This window comes from Microcaecilia unicolor, unplaced genomic scaffold (genome assembly GCF_901765095.1).
Source record: "Microcaecilia unicolor unplaced genomic scaffold, aMicUni1.1, whole genome shotgun sequence".
NCBI classification, from domain to species: domain Eukaryota; kingdom Metazoa; phylum Chordata; class Amphibia; order Gymnophiona; family Siphonopidae; genus Microcaecilia; species Microcaecilia unicolor.
The window spans coordinates 281,550-297,450 of record NW_021963014.1 but is presented as its reverse complement, the minus strand read 5'-3'; the positions used below and the strand labels follow the sequence as shown (position 1 = coordinate 297,450).

The 15,901-nt window shown below is 43.8% G+C and overlaps 4 non-coding genes across 4 annotated transcripts; all 4 read right to left on the bottom strand.

The window, feature by feature from the left end:
• Positions 1-585: 585 nt before the first annotated feature.
• On the bottom strand, positions 586-657 carry TRNAP-UGG. The gene has a single exon. It is a non-coding gene; the product is annotated as a tRNA-Pro (tRNA).
• Positions 658-5,271: 4,614 nt separating this feature from the next.
• Positions 5,272-5,343, bottom strand: TRNAP-UGG. The gene has a single exon. It is a non-coding gene; the product is annotated as a tRNA-Pro (tRNA).
• Positions 5,344-9,952: 4,609 nt separating this feature from the next.
• Positions 9,953-10,024, bottom strand: TRNAP-UGG. Its single transcript has one exon. It is a non-coding gene; the product is annotated as a tRNA-Pro (tRNA).
• A 4,615-nt stretch (positions 10,025-14,639) lies between these two features.
• On the bottom strand, positions 14,640-14,711 carry TRNAP-UGG. The gene has a single exon. It is a non-coding gene; the product is annotated as a tRNA-Pro (tRNA).
• Between the last annotated feature and the right edge of the window lie 1,190 nt (positions 14,712-15,901).

The window sequence follows — 15,901 nt, the reverse complement described above, 5'->3', positions numbered from 1 at the left end:
AGACTGAAAACCCCACCTCTTTAACATTGCTTTTGACTCGTAACCACTTGTAACCACTCGCCTCCACCTACCCTCCTCTCTTCCTTCCCGTTCACATTAATTGATTTGATTTGCTTACTTTATTTATTTTTTTTGTCTATTAGATTGTAAGCTCTTTGAGCAGGGACTGTCTTTCTTCTATGTTTGTGCAGCGCTGCGTACGCCTTGTAGCGCTATAGAAATGCTAAATAGTAGTAAATAGTAGTAGTACTATACATATAAGAAGAATAAGCGCTTCTAAATGTTGTAGTATTGAACTGGAGAAGGTTGCTACCGAGCTGACTCATTGGTCAAGGGGTATGATTCTCATTTAGGGTATGAGCGATTGTCTTTTCTCATTTGTAAATTGTATTTCAAAGTTTTTGTTTTCCATCCCTACACCATGGTTATTTCAACACGGTTAACTTTAGCGTTCTTTCATTCTTTTTTCCCCCCTTAAAATAATTTTGAGTGCTTCAAATTGAAAAACTTTCAGAAAGTAATGCTATTGATAAGAAAGATTCTGAAATATATTTTTTTTTAATTTTAGGAGCTCAGACAAAAATGGTGCTCCTCCAGGAATCGAACCTGGGACCTCTCAGACCCAACCCAAGAATCATACCACTAGACCAAGGAGCCACTGTGAAAAGCAGACCTACAAGTCTTAATCAGTTTATTGTTTCAATAGTTGCAACACACCTAGGGAAAGGTCTGATACCCTGTATTTTCTTTCTGCAAAAACTGGAGAGCTTCAACCCAGGCAATGGTCAGCAGTTCAGAACACCTTGCACTTTCTACTCCTCACTGCTCTGTAGAATACATGTGTACTATCACATAGGATTCTCAATTAGTGTTAAAAATTATATATAGAAGCTACAAGTTTCAACCAGCCACTGTCACATGACTAACCAGCTTCTTCATGTTTAAAGGGAGAAAGGGGCAGTAACGCTCTGGTCTGGGAGTTTCTGTTTACTGTTCATCCATAGGCAGTGCTGTAAATTCTGAGGAAGGCGCTCCCACACTATAGGAAACCTCAAATAAGTGATAATCAGGAAAAGTACCCTGGTCCGTTCTCTACACAGCTTAAATCCTTATTCTATGTAAGAAATGTGAGCAAGGGGCAGGGCCTCCCAGCATATGCTTCTTAGCACAATGCAGTGCACAGACTTAATTTTTTAATTTTCGTTTAATTTTCTGAACATTTGAAAAACGAAGTCAAATATTTTAAAAATAAATTTAAAAATAAATATTTAAAAAAATAAAATAAAATAACAAAATGTTCACTCATCCCGCTCCCCCATCAAAAGGAGGCATTCTGGTCTCTCCCTCTGAGAGCTGCCCTGCAAACCATGCCAGCACACATAAGTACCTGGTATAAGAAGCTTGGGGAGGCTAGGCCTTCCCTGCTGCAGCAGGATGGATCAGCTGTGGAGTCCTGCTGCGCTGAGGGGTTTAAATTGTTGCTTTACCTCCATCCTCACAGCAGGAGCTGCAGTGAAAGCTCTCTAGCCTTGTGTAACCAGTTGTAGAAATTGGTTTCTGGTTTAATTTGTTTACCTTACTGCTGGGAGAGCAAGGGGGGTTGACTGGATGTGTCCTGGGTTGCCAGGGAGATATTTAACAAGGATGACTTCCTGACCTGCACTGAGGACAGATAGCAGCAGAATCGGATACTGAGCCAGCATGATCAGAAAAAGTCACCAGACAACAAAGGTAGAAAAGATCATTTTATTTTCATTATAGTGTTTGGAATATGTCCACTTTGAGAATCAGGTGCACAACATTAAAAGTTTATATTTATTTATGGCATTTTATCGCACATTAAACATGAAGTAGGGTGTTTTGTGGCTCTACATGAGAATTGTGATGATATGATGCCTTGTTTCATATTGTTGACGGTCTGTATTTTCCGTATGGGTGGTATATTGGTGTATTAGGTTCTGCCCAGTGTAATATTTATGGTACAGTAAGGTTCTGAGTGTGTTTTTGCACAAAGTTGTGCATAGTGTTTTGCAGTTCAGCGATTGTGGTTAGTTTATGCTTTGAGCAACCACTTTATTCTTTGACATATGATACAAATCTAATATCTAAATTTAACAAAAGGTATTAATTGTCACTTTTATTATTTTTTTTTTCTGTGTGTTATCAGACAATTGTGGATTTAAGCTGCACCCCCGGCCCCACCCCTATTCACATTCTCTTCCTAGCCCTGTCCCTTCCTAATTTTTCCCTCACCCCCTACCTCTCTCCGCTACAGGAACTCACTGCCCATCCATTGACTTCATCACCTCACCTTCTCTCCTACCCTCTTCCTCCCTCTTGGCTTTTAATCTCCGTCTCTTTCTTCCCTCCATTTTGCCTTCCCCATTCCACCTAAATACCTCTCGCCTTCGTGGCCACACCTCTCCTACTCTCCTCCGCTCTCTTTTACTCCTTCTCTTACTCTCAGCCGGTGACATCAATCCCAATCCTGGCCCCCCTCATCAACTATTATCCCAACTCTACAGATCTCACCGCTACCTCTCTAACCTCATCTCTATTTCTCTACTCCCCTCCTCTTCTCTGCCCTTCTCTTGCGTCCTATGGAATGCCCGCTCTACCTGTAACAAACTCGCCTATATCCAGGACCTCTTTATCTCGCGGCACCTCCATCTGCTCGCCATAACAGAAACCTGGCTCTGCCCTGATGACTCTGCTTCAGTTGCAGCTCTTTGCCATGGCGGTTATCTATTTTCACATACTCCTCGCCCTGCTGGCCGTGGGGGCGGTGTTGGACTACTTCTCTCTCCCTCCTCCAGATTTCAACCCCTTCTTCCACCTCAATCTCACTGTTTTTCCTCCTTTGAAGTCCACTCTATCCGCCTTTTCTCTCCTCTGCCTCTTCGAATAGCGGTCATTTATCGTCCCCCTGATAAGTCCCTTTCATCCTTTCTCAGTGACTTTGACGCCTGGCTTGCCTTCTTCCATGATCCTTCCTCCCCCTCTCTCATCCTTGGTGACTTTAATATTCCTGCTAATGATCCTTCCAACTCTTACATTTCCAAGTTACTCGCTTTAACGTCCTCCTTTAATCTCCAACTATGCTCCACCTCCCCCACTCATCAAAATGGTCACTGTCTTGATCTCATCTTCTCCTCCAACTGTTCACCCTCTAGTTTTACTTGCCTCTGATCTTCCCTCCTCTGATCACCATCTTATAACTTTCACACTTAAATCTCCTCCCTCCCAGTCCCATCCTATCTTATCTAATTTATCTAGGAATCTTCACGATATTGACCCTTCATCTCTATCCTCCCATGTTTCAAACCTCCTCTCTACTGTGGCACCATCCACGTCTGTCAACGAGGCTGTTTCTTCTTACAACGATACTCTATCCTCTGCCTTAGACACTCTTGCACCTTTGATGACCCGCCCTGTAAGGCGTACAAAACCCCAACCTTGGCTGACTTCTAATATCCGCTACCTACGTTCCTGTACCCGCTCCGTCGAACGCCTCTGGCGGAAATCTCGGGCCTTGCTGATTTCTTACACTTTAAGTTCATGCTGACCTCCTTCCAATCTGCTCTTTTATGTGCCAAACAGGATTATTATATCCAACTGACCAACTCTCTTGGCTCTAATCCTCGACTTCTCTTCACCACATTGAACTCTCTCCTCAAGGTGCCCCCTCCCCCAACTCCCCCTTCATTATCTCCTCAGACCCTTGCTGAATTCTTTCACAACAAGGTTCAAGAGATACACCTTGCTTTCTCTACCTCACCACCTCTTCCTCCACTAGTCCGTTCCCCTCTCTCTCCTTCCCCTCATTCCCTTTCCTCCTTTCCTGAAGTTACTATTGAGGAAACTACACTTCTCCTTTCTTCCTCAAAATGTACCACCTGTTCCTCTGATCCCATTCCCACCCACCTTCTTAATGCCATCTCTCCTGCTCTTATTCCTTTTATCTGTCACATTCTCAACCTCTCACTTTCCACTGCGACTGTCCCTGCTGTGGTCACACCTCTCCTTAAGAAGCCTTCACTCGACCCTGCTTGTCCCTCTAATTACTGACCCATCTCCCTCCTTTCTTTTCTCTCCAAATTACTTGAGCGTGCTGTTCACCGCCGCTGCCTTGATTTTCGCTCCTCACATGCTATTCTTGACCCACTACAATCTGTTTTTCGCCCTCTCCACTCAACTTTCTTTACAACATCCGTAAAATCCGCCCCTTTCTTTCCGAGCACTCTACCAAAACCCTCATCCACACCCTTGTCACCTCTCGTTTAGACTACTGCAATCTGCTTCTTGCTGGCCTCCCACTTAGTCACCTCTCCCCTCTCCAGTCGGTTCAAAACTCTGCTGCCCGTCTCATCTTCCGCCAGGGTCGCTTTACTCATACTACCCCTCTCCTCAAGACCCTTCACTGGCTCCCTATCCGTTTTCGCATCCTATTCAAACTTCTTCTACTAACCTATAAATGTACTCACTGCTGCTCCCCAGTATCTCTCCACACTCGTCCTTCCCTACAACCCTTCCCGTGCACTCCGCTCCATGGATAAATCCTTCTTATCTGTTCCCTTCTCCACTACTGCCAACTCCAGACCGCGCCTTCTGTCTCGCTGCACCCTACGCCTGGAATAAACTTCCTGAGCCCCTATGTCTTGCCCCATCCTTGGCCACCTTTAAATCTAGACTGAAAGCCCAACTCTTTAACATTGCTTTTGACTCGTAACCACTTGTAACCACTCGCCTCCACCTACCCTCCTCTCTTCCTTCCCGTTCACATTAATTGATTTGATTTGCTTACTTTATTTATTTTTTTTGTCTATTAGATTGTAAGCTCTTTGAGCAGGGACTGTCTTTCTTCTATGTTTGTGCAGCGCTGCGTACGCCTTGTAGCGCTATAGAAATGCTAAATAGTAGTAAATAGTAGTAGTACTATACATATAAGAAGAATAAGCGCTTCTAAATGTTGTAGTATTGAACTGGAGAAGGTTGCTTCCGAGCTGACTCATTGGTCTAGGGGTATGATTCTCACTTAGGGTGTGAGCGATTGTCTTTTCTCATTTGTAAATTGTATTTCAAAGTTTTTGTTTTCCATCCCTACACCATGGTTATTTCAACACGGTTAACTTTAGCGTTCTTTCATTCTTTTTTCCCCCCTTAAAATAATTTTGAGTGCTTCAAATTGAAAAACTTTCAGAAAGTAATGCTATTGATAAGAAAGATTCTGAAATATATATTTTTTTAATTTTAGGAGCTCAGACAAAAATGGTGCTCCTCCAGGAATCGAACCTGGGACCTCTCAGACCCAACCCAAGAATCATACCACTAGACCAAGGAGCCACTGTGAAAATCAGCCCTGTGTGTCTTAATCAGTTTATTGTTTCAATAGTTGCAAAACACCTAGGGAAAGGTCTGATACCCTGTATTTTCTTTCTGCAAAAACTGGAGAGCTTCAACCCAGGCAATGGTCAGCAGTTCAGAACACCTTGCACTTTCTACTCCTCACTGCTCTGTAGAATACATGTGTACTATCACATAGGATTCTCAATTAGTGTTAAAAATATATATATAGGCTACAAGTTTCAACCAGCCACTGTCACATGACTAACCAGCTTCTTCATGTTTAAAGGGAGAAAGGGGCAGTAACGCTCTGGTCTGGGAGTTTCTGTTTACTGTTCATCCATAGGCAGTGCTGTAAATTCTGAGGAAGGCGCTCCCACACTATAGGAAACCTCAAATAAGTGATAATCAGGAAAAGTACCCTGGTCCGTTCTCTACACAGCTTAAATCCTTATTCTATGTAAGAAATCTGAGCAAGGGGCAGGGCCTCCCAGCATATGCTTCTTAGCACAATGCAGTGCACAGACTTAATTGTTTAATTTTCTGATCATTTGAAAAACAAAGTCAAATATTTTAAAAATAAATTTAAAAATAAATATTTTTAAAAATAAATAAAATAACAAAATGTTCACTCATCCCGCTCCCCCATCAAAAGGAGGCATTCTGGTCTCTCCCTCTGAGAGCTGCCCTGCAAACCATGCCAGCATACATAAGCACCTGGTATAAGAAGCTTGGGGAGGCTAGGCCTTCCCTGCTGTAGCAGGATGGATCAGCTGTGGAGTCCTGTTGATCTGAGGGGTTTAAATTGTTGCTTTACCTCCATCCTCGCAGCAGGAGCTGCAGTGAAAGCCCTCTAGCCTTGTGTAACCAGTTGTAGAAATTGGTTTATGGTTTAATTTGTTTACCTTACTGCTGGGAGAGCAGGGGAGGTTGACTGGAGGTGTCCTGGGTTGCCAGGGAGATAATTAACGAGGATGACTTCCTGACCTGCACTGAGGACAAATAGCAGCAGAATCGGATACTGAGCCAGCATGATCAGAAAAAGTCACCAGACAACAAAGGTAGAAAAGATCATTTTATTTTCATTATAGTGTTTGGAATATATCCACTTTGAGAATCAGGTGCTCAACATTAAAAGTTTATATTTATTTATGGCATTTTATCGCACATTAAACATGAAGTAGGGTGTTTTGTGGCTCTACATGAGAATTGTGATGATATGATGCCTTGTTTCATATTGTTGACGGTCTGTATTTTCCTTATGGTTGGTATATTGGTGTATTAGGTTCTGCCCAGTGTAATATTTATGGTACAGTAAGGTTCTGAGTGTGTTTTTGCACAAAGTTGTGCATAGTGTTTTGCAGTTCAGCGATTGTGGTTAGTTTATGCTTTGAGCAACCACTTTATTCTTTGACATATGATACATATCTAATATCTAAATTTAATAAAAGGTATTAATTGTCACTTTTATTTATTTATTTTTCTGTGTGTTATCAGACAATTGTGGATTTAAGCTGCACCCCCGGCCCTACCCCTATTCACATTCTCTTCCTAGCCCTGTCCCTTCCTAATCTTTTCCCTCACCCCCTACCTCTCTCCGCTACAGGAACTCACTTCCCATCCATTGACTTCATCACCTCACCTTCTCTCCTACCCTTTTCCTCCCTCTTGGCTTTTAATCTCTGTCTCTTTCTTCCCTCCATTTTGCCTTCCCCATTCCACCTAAATACCTCTCGCCTTCGACGCCTTCGTGGCCACACCTCTCCTACTCTCCTCCGCTCTCTTTTACTCCTTCTCTTACTCTCAGCCGGTGACATCAATCCCAATGCTGGCCCCCCTCACCAACTATTATCCCAACTCTACAGATCTCACCGCGACCTCTCTAACCTCATCTCTATTTCTCTACTCCCCTCCTCTTCTCTGCCCTTCTCTTGCGCCCTATGGAATGCCTGCTCTATCTGTAACAAACTCGCCTATATCCAGGACCTCTTTATCTCGCGTCACCTCCATCTGCTCGCCATAACAGAAACCTGGCTCTGCCCTGATGACTCTGCTTCAGTCGCAGCCCTGTGCCATGGCGGTTATCTATATTCACATACTCCTCGCCCTGCTGGCCGTGGGGACGGTGTTGGACTACTTCTCTCTCCCTCCTCCAGATTTCAACCCCTTCTTCCACCTCAATCTCACTGTTTTTCCTCCTTTGAAGTCCACTCTATCCGCCTTTTCTCTCCTCTGCCTCTTCGAATAGCGGTCATTTATCGTCCCCCTGATAAGTCCCTTTCATCCTTTCTCAGTGACTTTGACGCCTGGCTTGCCTTTTTTCATGATCCTTCCTCCCCCTCTCTCATCCTTGGTGACTTTAATATTTCTGCTAATGATCCTTCAAACTCTTATATTTCCAAGTTACTCGCTTTAACGTCCTCCTTTAATTTCCAACTATGCTCCACCTCCCCCACTCATCAAAATGGTCACTGTCTTGATCTCATCTTCTCCTCCAACTGTTCACCCTCTAGATTCCTTGCCTCTGATCTTCCATCCTCTGATCACCATCTTATAACTTTCACACTTAAATCTCCTCCCTCCCAGTCCCATCTAATTTATCTAGGAATCTTCACGATATTGACCCTTCATCTCTATCCTCCCATGTTTCAAACCTCCTCTCTACTGTGGCACCATCCACGTCTGTCAACGAGGCTGTTTCTTCTTACAACAATACTCTGCCTTAGACACTCTTGCACTTTTGATGACCCGCCCTGTAAGGCGTACAAAACCCCAACCTTGGCTGACTTCTAATATCCGCTACCTACGTTCCTGTACCCGCTCCGTCGAACGCCTCTGGCGGAAATCTCGGGCCTTGCTGATTTCTTACACTTTAAGTTCATGCTGACCTCCTTCCAATCTGCTCTTTTACGTGCCAAACAGGATTATTATATCCAACTGACCAACTCTCTTGGCTCTAATCCTCGACTTCTCTTCACCACATTGAACTCTCTCCTCAATGTGCCCCCTCCCCCAACTCCCCCTTCATTATCTCCTCAGACCCTTGCTGAATTCTTTCACAACAAGGTTCAAAAGATACACCTTGCTTTCTCTACCTCACCACCTCTCCCTCCACTAGTCCGTTCCCCTCTCTCTCCTTCCCCTCATTCCCTTTCCTCCTTTCCTGAAGTTACTATTGAGGAAACTACACTTCTCCTTTCTTCCTCAAAATGTACCACCTGTTCCTCTGATCCCATTCCCACCCACCTTCTTAATGCCATCTCTCCTGCTCTTATTCCTTTTATCTGTCACATTCTCAACCTCTCACTTTCAACTACGACTGTCCCTGCTGCCTTTAAACATGCTGTGGTCACACCTCTCCTTAAGAAGCCTTCACTCGACCCTACTTGTCCCTCTAATTACCGACCCATCTTCCTCCTTCCTTTTCTCTCCAAATTACTTGAGCGTGCTGTTCACCGCCGCTGCCTTGAGTTTCGCTCCTCACATGCTATTCTTGACCCACTACAATCTGGTTTTCGCTCTCTCCACTCAACTTTCTTTACAACATCCGTAACATCCGCCCCTTTCTTTCCGAGCACTCTACCAAAACCCTCATCCACACCTTTGTCACCTCTCGTTTAGACTACTGCAATCTGCTTCTTGCTGGCCTCCCACTTAGTCACCTCTCCCCTCTCCAGTCGGTTCAAAACTGCTGCCCATCTCATCTTCCGCCAGGGTCGCTTTACTCATACTACCCCTCTCCTCAAGACCCTTCATTGGTCCCTATCCGTTTTCGCATCCTGTTCAAACTTCTTCTACTAACCTATAAATGTACTCACTCTGCTGCTTCCCAGTATCTCTCCACACTCGTCCTTCCCTACACCCCTTCCCGTGCACTCCGCTCCATGGATAAATCCTTCTTATCTGTTCCCTTCTCCACTACTGCCAACTCCAGACTTCGCGCCTTCTGTCTCGCTGCACCCTACGCCTGGAATAAACTTCCTGAGCCCCTACGTCTTGCCCCATCCTTGGCCACCTTTAAATCTAGACTGAAAACCCACCTCTTTAACATTGCTTTTGACTCGTAACCACTTGTAACCACTCGCCTCCACCTACCCTCCTCTCTTCCTTCCCGTTCACATTAATTGATTTGATTTGCTTACTTTATTTATTTTTTTTGTCTATTAGATTGTAAGCTCTTTGAGCAGGGACTGTCTTTCTTCTATGTTTGTGCAGCGCTGCGTACGCCTTGTAGCGCTATAGAAATGCTAAATAGTAGTAAATAGTAGTAGTACTATACATATAAGAAGAATAAGCGCTTCTAAATGTTGTAGTATTGAACTGGAGAAGGTTGCTACCGAGCTGACTCATTGGTCAAGGGGTATGATTCTCATTTAGGGTATGAGCGATTGTCTTTTCTCATTTGTAAATTGTATTTCAAAGTTTTTGTTTTCCATCCCTACACCATGGTTATTTCAACACGGTTAACTTTAGCGTTCTTTCATTCTTTTTTCCCCCCTTAAAATAATTTTGAGTGCTTCAAATTGAAAAACTTTCAGAAAGTAATGCTATTGATAAGAAAGATTCTGAAATATATTTTTTTTTAATTTTAGGAGCTCAGACAAAAATGGTGCTCCTCCAGGAATCGAACCTGGGACCTCTCAGACCCAACCCAAGAATCATACCACTAGACCAAGGAGCCACTGTGAAAAGCAGACCTACAAGTCTTAATCAGTTTATTGTTTCAATAGTTGCAACACACCTAGGGAAAGGTCTGATACCCTGTATTTTCTTTCTGCAAAAACTGGAGAGCTTCAACCCAGGCAATGGTCAGCAGTTCAGAACACCTTGCACTTTCTACTCCTCACTGCTCTGTAGAATACATGTGTACTATCACATAGGATTCTCAATTAGTGTTAAAAATTATATATAGAAGCTACAAGTTTCAACCAGCCACTGTCACATGACTAACCAGCTTCTTCATGTTTAAAGGGAGAAAGGGGCAGTAACGCTCTGGTCTGGGAGTTTCTGTTTACTGTTCATCCATAGGCAGTGCTGTAAATTCTGAGGAAGGCGCTCCCACACTATAGGAAACCTCAAATAAGTGATAATCAGGAAAAGTACCCTGGTCCGTTCTCTACACAGCTTAAATCCTTATTCTATGTAAGAAATGTGAGCAAGGGGCAGGGCCTCCCAGTATATGCTTCTTAGCACAATGCAGTGCACAGACTTAATTTTTTAATTTTCGTTTAATTTTCTGAACATTTGAAAAACGAAGTCAAATATTTTAAAAATAAATTTAAAAATAAATATTTAAAAAAATAAAATAAAATAACAAAATGTTCACTCATCCCGCTCCCCCATCAAAAGGAGGCATTCTGGTCTCTCCCTCTGAGAGCTGCCCTGCAAACCATGCCAGCACACATAAGTACCTGGTATAAGAAGCTTGGGGAGGCTAGGCCTTCCCTGCTGCAGCAGGATGGATCAGCTGTGGAGTCCTGCTGCGCTGAGGGGTTTAAATTGTTGCTTTACCTCCATCCTCACAGCAGGAGCTGCAGTGAAAGCTCTCTAGCCTTGTGTAACCAGTTGTAGAAATTGGTTTCTGGTTTAATTTGTTTACCTTACTGCTGGGAGAGCAAGGGGGGGTTGACTGGATGTGTCCTGGGTTGCCAGGGAGATATTTAACAAGGATGACTTCCTGACCTGCACTGAGGACAGATAGCAGCAGAATCGGATACTGAGCCAGCATGATCAGAAAAAGTCACCAGACAACAAAGGTAGAAAAGATCATTTTATTTTCATTATAGTGTTTGGAATATGTCCACTTTGAGAATCAGGTGCACAACATTAAAAGTTTATATTTATTTATGGCATTTTATCGCACATTAAACATGAAGTAGGGTGTTTTGTGGCTCTACATGAGAATTGTGATGATATGATGCCTTGTTTCATATTGTTGACGGTCTGTATTTTCCGTATGGGTGGTATATTGGTGTATTAGGTTCTGCCCAGTGTAATATTTATGGTACAGTAAGGTTCTGAGTGTGTTTTTGCACAAAGTTGTGCATAGTGTTTTGCAGTTCAGCGATTGTGGTTAGTTTATGCTTTGAGCAACCACTTTATTCTTTGACATATGATACAAATCTAATATCTAAATTTAACAAAAGGTATTAATTGTCACTTTTATTATTTTTTTTTTCTGTGTGTTATCAGACAATTGTGGATTTAAGCTGCACCCCCGGCCCCACCCCTATTCACATTCTCTTCCTAGCCCTGTCCCTTCCTAATTTTTCCCTCACCCCCTACCTCTCTCCGCTACAGGAACTCACTGCCCATCCATTGACTTCATCACCTCACCTTCTCTCCTACCCTCTTCCTCCCTCTTGGCTTTTAATCTCCGTCTCTTTCTTCCCTCCATTTTGCCTTCCCCATTCCACCTAAATACCTCTCGCCTTCGTGGCCACACCTCTCCTACTCTCCTCCGCTCTCTTTTACTCCTTCTCTTACTCTCAGCCGGTGACATCAATCCCAATCCTGGCCCCCCTCATCAACTATTATCCCAACTCTACAGATCTCACCGCTACCTCTCTAACCTCATCTCTATTTCTCTACTCCCCTCCTCTTCTCTGCCCTTCTCTTGCGTCCTATGGAATGCCCGCTCTACCTGTAACAAACTCGCCTATATCCAGGACCTCTTTATCTCGCGGCACCTCCATCTGCTCGCCATAACAGAAACCTGGCTCTGCCCTGATGACTCTGCTTCAGTTGCAGCTCTTTGCCATGGCGGTTATCTATTTTCACATACTCCTCGCCCTGCTGGCCGTGGGGGCGGTGTTGGACTACTTCTCTCTCCCTCCTCCAGATTTCAACCCCTTCTTCCACCTCAATCTCACTGTTTTTCCTCCTTTGAAGTCCACTCTATCCGCCTTTTCTCTCCTCTGCCTCTTCGAATAGCGGTCATTTATCGTCCCCCTGATAAGTCCCTTTCATCCTTTCTCAGTGACTTTGACGCCTGGCTTGCCTTCTTCCATGATCCTTCCTCCCCCTCTCTCATCCTTGGTGACTTTAATATTCCTGCTAATGATCCTTCCAACTCTTACATTTCCAAGTTACTCGCTTTAACGTCCTCCTTTAATCTCCAACTATGCTCCACCTCCCCCACTCATCAAAATGGTCACTGTCTTGATCTCATCTTCTCCTCCAACTGTTCACCCTCTAGTTTTACTTGCCTCTGATCTTCCCTCCTCTGATCACCATCTTATAACTTTCACACTTAAATCTCCTCCCTCCCAGTCCCATCCTATCTTATCTAATTTATCTAGGAATCTTCACGATATTGACCCTTCATCTCTATCCTCCCATGTTTCAAACCTCCTCTCTACTGTGGCACCATCCACGTCTGTCAACGAGGCTGTTTCTTCTTACAACGATACTCTATCCTCTGCCTTAGACACTCTTGCACCTTTGATGACCCGCCCTGTAAGGCGTACAAAACCCCAACCTTGGCTGACTTCTAATATCCGCTACCTACGTTCCTGTACCCGCTCCGTCGAACGCCTCTGGCGGAAATCTCGGGCCTTGCTGATTTCTTACACTTTAAGTTCATGCTGACCTCCTTCCAATCTGCTCTTTTATGTGCCAAACAGGATTATTATATCCAACTGACCAACTCTCTTGGCTCTAATCCTCGACTTCTCTTCACCACATTGAACTCTCTCCTCAAGGTGCCCCCTCCCCCAACTCCCCCTTCATTATCTCCTCAGACCCTTGCTGAATTCTTTCACAACAAGGTTCAAGAGATACACCTTGCTTTCTCTACCTCACCACCTCTTCCTCCACTAGTCCGTTCCCCTCTCTCTCCTTCCCCTCATTCCCTTTCCTCCTTTCCTGAAGTTACTATTGAGGAAACTACACTTCTCCTTTCTTCCTCAAAATGTACCACCTGTTCCTCTGATCCCATTCCCACCCACCTTCTTAATGCCATCTCTCCTGCTCTTATTCCTTTTATCTGTCACATTCTCAACCTCTCACTTTCCACTGCGACTGTCCCTGCTGTGGTCACACCTCTCCTTAAGAAGCCTTCACTCGACCCTGCTTGTCCCTCTAATTACTGACCCATCTCCCTCCTTTCTTTTCTCTCCAAATTACTTGAGCGTGCTGTTCACCGCCGCTGCCTTGATTTTCGCTCCTCACATGCTATTCTTGACCCACTACAATCTGTTTTTCGCCCTCTCCACTCAACTTTCTTTACAACATCCGTAAAATCCGCCCCTTTCTTTCCGAGCACTCTACCAAAACCCTCATCCACACCCTTGTCACCTCTCGTTTAGACTACTGCAATCTGCTTCTTGCTGGCCTCCCACTTAGTCACCTCTCCCCTCTCCAGTCGGTTCAAAACTCTGCTGCCCGTCTCATCTTCCGCCAGGGTCGCTTTACTCATACTACCCCTCTCCTCAAGACCCTTCACTGGCTCCCTATCCGTTTTCGCATCCTATTCAAACTTCTTCTACTAACCTATAAATGTACTCACTGCTGCTCCCCAGTATCTCTCCACACTCGTCCTTCCCTACAACCCTTCCCGTGCACTCCGCTCCATGGATAAATCCTTCTTATCTGTTCCCTTCTCCACTACTGCCAACTCCAGACCGCGCCTTCTGTCTCGCTGCACCCTACGCCTGGAATAAACTTCCTGAGCCCCTATGTCTTGCCCCATCCTTGGCCACCTTTAAATCTAGACTGAAAGCCCAACTCTTTAACATTGCTTTTGACTCGTAACCACTTGTAACCACTCGCCTCCACCTACCCTCCTCTCTTCCTTCCCGTTCACATTAATTGATTTGATTTGCTTACTTTATTTATTTTTTTTGTCTATTAGATTGTAAGCTCTTTGAGCAGGGACTGTCTTTCTTCTATGTTTGTGCAGCGCTGCGTACGCCTTGTAGCGCTATAGAAATGCTAAATAGTAGTAAATAGTAGTAGTACTATACATATAAGAAGAATAAGCGCTTCTAAATGTTGTAGTATTGAACTGGAGAAGGTTGCTTCTGAGCTGACTCATTGGTCTAGGGGTATGATTCTCACTTAGGGTGTGAGCGATTGTCTTTTCTCATTTGTAAATTGTATTTCAAAGTTTTTGTTTTCCATCCCTACACCATGGTTATTTCAACACGGTTAACTTTAGCGTTCTTTCATTCTTTTTTCCCCCCTTAAAATAATTTTGAGTGCTTCAAATTGAAAAACTTTCAGAAAGTAATGCTATTGATAAGAAAGATTCTGAAATATATATTTTTTTAATTTTAGGAGCTCAGACAAAAATGGTGCTCCTCCAGGAATCGAACCTGGGACCTCTCAGACCCAACCCAAGAATCATACCACTAGACCAAGGAGCCACTGTGAAAATCAGCCCTGTGTGTCTTAATCAGTTTATTGTTTCAATAGTTGCAAAACACCTAGGGAAAGGTCTGATACCCTGTATTTTCTTTCTGCAAAAACTGGAGAGCTTCAACCCAGGCAATGGTCAGCAGTTCAGAACACCTTGCACTTTCTACTCCTCACTGCTCTGTAGAATACATGTGTACTATCACATAGGATTCTCAATTAGTGTTAAAAATATATATATAGGCTACAAGTTTCAACCAGCCACTGTCACATGACTAACCAGCTTCTTCATGTTTAAAGGGAGAAAGGGGCAGTAACGCTCTGGTCTGGGAGTTTCTGTTTACTGTTCATCCATAGGCAGTGCTGTAAATTCTGAGGAAGGCGCTCCCACACTATAGGAAACCTCAAATAAGTGATAATCAGGAAAAGTACCCTGGTCCGTTCTCTACACAGCTTAAATCCTTATTCTATGTAAGAAATCTGAGCAAGGGGCAGGGCCTCCCAGCATATGCTTCTTAGCACAATGCAGTGCACAGACTTAATTGTTTAATTTTCTGATCATTTGAAAAACAAAGTCAAATATTTTAAAAATAAATTTAAAAATAAATATTTTTAAAAATAAATAAAATAACAAAATGTTCACTCATCCCGCTCCCCCATCAAAAGGAGGCATTCTGGTCTCTCCCTTTGAGAGCTGCCCTGCAAACCATGCCAGTATACATAAGCACCTGGTATAAGAAGCTTGGGGAGGCTAGGCCTTCCCTGCTGCAGCAGGATGGATCAGCTGTGGAGTCCTGCTGCGCTGAGGGGTTTAAATTGTTGCTTTACCTCCATCCTCACAGCAGGAGCTGCAGTGAAAGCTCTCTAGCCTTGTGTAACCAGTTGTAGAAATTGGTTTCTGGTTTAATTTGTTTACCTTACTGCTGGGAGAGCAAGGGGGGGGTTGACTGGATGTGTCCTGAGTTGCCAGGGAGATATTTAACAAGGATGACTTCCTGACCTGCGCTGAGGACAGATAGCAGCAGAATCGGATACTGAGCCAGCATGATCAGAAAAAGTCACCAGACAACAAAGGTAGAAAAGATCATTTTATTTTCATTATAGTGTTTGGAATATGTCCACTTTGAGAATCAGGTGCTCAACATTAAAAGTTTATATTTATTTATTTACTTATTTATGGCATTTTATCGCAATTTAAACA